Below are 3202 nucleotides of genomic sequence, written 5' to 3'. Positions count from 1 at the left end.
TATGACACCCCTTACAGCCTTCATAAATGACTCCCAAAATGGACAATTTGACAACTCATGAGCATCTACTCATTGAATTCTCATGAGCCTTAATGAGTTTTAAAAAAAATGGTTAAGAATTAATCCAAGATTAATCCTTTCACTAATCATTTCCTCTTTTATACTAATTAAGGATTTTAATTAACGACTCCCTAACTAATTCACATAATTGAGCACATCATTGGATAGAGCACGGGAATGCTAATCTTTGTGCATCAACAACTGTGTAAATTAATCAAAAATAGAAGATTAATTAGATCCTTAATTGTGGTCTCCTTTTTTAAGGTAAAATTAAGCAAAGAGAGATGAATTTCTTAAATTAATTATACAATTGATGTAACTAGGTGTTTTGATGTATCTAGATGCTCTCCCAACACTTAAAAACACCAATTTTCACTACTCATATGATCAATTTAGACCTCAATTAATACATTCTCTTTTTCTTTGTTTGCCTCCTCTTGAACAAGATTAATAACCCTTAATGACAAAAACCAGTCTATTGCATTGTTTGATGCAATGGATGCAAACTAAGCCTAATACAAACTATGTGCAAGCCCTGAGAGCATGACAAACCACAATAACAACAACAAAAACAACAAATTAAGCTAAAAATAAATAAAAGGTATTATTTTTAAAAACAAAAAATAGAGCTATTCTACACCAAATCACACACAAATCACCATCAAATCCACATCGTTTTCATGGGAAACTATTAATCAAGATAATGGTCAGTGGGGGTAGTGCATAGATTAGAGAAAAAATGATGGAAAAAGTCAAGTAATGGCTCCCCAACAGTGTCGCCAAAAATGTTAAGACTCACCCTAACCCTCCTTGAAACACATCCAAAAAGAGATTACCTAGTGATCAGCTGCAAAACTATTGTGAGGAGCTTTCCAATGGCCAAACTCATAACCCTTGAGGTCTCCAAGCTCTATAGCTCCTTGAGAAGCAATTCCATTTCACCTCCCACGAGCATTGTCACCCACTGCGTCGCACTATGGGTACTCGTCTTTCCTCTCACCTCACTTCAGTCACACACACTCATTAGCATGCATTAGGGAGAGAGATTAGCAAGAGAAAAACTCAATTGCACAATGGAAGAGTATGTTGTATTATGAGAGATATTCACTTATATACATGGCCATAAGTGGTCACACACTCAAACTATAGCCGGCCGAGCACTTTAGGCTCATAAGAGGAATAATGCTATTATAATGACTACTCTCATAATACATCCATGACATCCATCACTTAGGACTTCATCCTATCTTGCTACCACATACTCGTAAAGTGGGAATCGTCAGCTCATAAGAGGCCTAATTCTATTACAATGACTACTCTCATAATATATCCATAACGTCCATCACTTAGGACTTCATCCTATCTTGCTACCACACACTCTTAAAGAGGGAATTGTCATAAATACTCTATCACACCATTATAAGCGCCCGTCCAAGTTGTAGCTTTGGAAACTATTGCTTCATATTTTGAATGTATAACCCTTTGGTGTATCTACTCCTTGATGTAAGATAATAGTTGTAGATCTTGTTAACCCTACAACTAGATAAACAATGCACGAGGGAAGCAAGTCATCAACGGCATGCATGTACTTGCTAACCTAGAGTTCACAAACTTCTTAAAGAAGTGGAAAGCCTAGGATGAGCTCTCAAAGAAATATGTTATTGATGTGCTCAAGACTAGTTTTCCTACTCCACACGCAGGCCTTTCCTTCTTGGAGGATTGGATGAAGATGACGATGAAGAGTTTTCTCTCTAATAGGAGAGAAAATCTCAAGAGAGTGGCAAAGAACAATTTGGAAAAGCCAAGCATTTCCTCACAAGAGGAGTGGAGGCATGCATGGAGCTTTGTGAGAAAGAATCCACGTGCTTTTAAAAAACAAGTAGCAGTGAGTGCTTCTCGACTATAGAAGTAACGGTTCACACTTTGGCTCGAGAGAAAATTCCTCCTTCATTACTCGCTTCATAAGTATTTATTTTACTATTTTCCTTCTCCTCTTTGATTTCATTTTATATTATATTGTTTTCTTTAACTAGTTCTATATTTTTTAAATTGTTTCATTAGGGCTAAAAACGGCTAGAAAAGGGTTGTTTGTTAATCTAAGGATTAAGAAATTATCCATTTGTGAATTGACACGTATACAAAAGTATGGCATTCTTGTCTCCTCTAAATGTCTTCTTAACAGTTCTATTTTAGTGGCGAACGGCTAAAACGGCTTAATTTAGACGTTTACGATGGCTTACATTAAAGTTTGGGTCCAAAATAGTGACATCTTGTTCCATTTTATATTTCAAAAAATCAAGCAGGAAGATACAAAATCTTCTCTTTTCAAGCTCTGAAAACAACGCTATTAATGACAAATCACCAAATTTTTTCAAACGTCTACTTTCCACCTTCCCTCCATTTTGGTATGGCTCGTTCCCTTTCCCACCTTCCCTCCATTTTGGCATATGGCCTATTCTCCTTTCTTTGCATTTTCAAAAGACTCACTATTTTTCTCTCATCTGTGAGCTTCTATGGCGTCCTCACGTCGTCCTTCTCATAATATAACTTCTTGTGATTTTCATAACACCAGAGAGGATGGTGTTTGGAAACCCATGTCTTTTCGTGTGAATGATTGGGTAACAATGCTTCCCTCTTGCAAAGGTGCCCATAGGGTGAAAAGAACCAAGCGAAATGAAGTGAAATCCCATTGGAAAGGTCGTGTTCTTGCCTTCAAAGTGACCGACAATGGCTAGCTTGCAAAAGTTCAACATGTCTACATGACCAAAGACATGGTGTTGAACTTGGATGAACATCCAATTCTCCATTCTTACTGTAATTTAACAAAACTTTATCTATTTGATACAACACAATATTTCTCCTTCTGATATATTTGTTGTTTGTTTAATTTCAGTTATCTTTCCATCAACAGCTGTGGAGTGGCAGCCTGTTGAGAGCTTAAGTGGCACATTCAAAGCAATTCACAAGGGGATTGCAGATGTAATGTATGCAGACAAACCACCTTCATTTTACAAATCAGTGGATATATTTGTGTATTTTGCAGAATACAGGGTTCCATCAAGAGAAGGTGTTCATGGCATACCTATTCCCACATTAATGTCACTCGAATGGGAAGTTCCAGATCCAAATACCATAACAAGCT

Source organism: Cibotium barometz, chromosome 41 (assembly GCF_041138505.1).
Source record: "Cibotium barometz isolate CiBa-2024 chromosome 41, ASM4113850v1, whole genome shotgun sequence".
In the NCBI taxonomy this organism is placed as follows: Eukaryota; Viridiplantae; Streptophyta; class Polypodiopsida; order Cyatheales; family Cibotiaceae; genus Cibotium; species Cibotium barometz.
The sequence above is the reverse complement of the archived record's forward strand: the minus strand, read 5'-3'. Positions refer to the sequence as shown.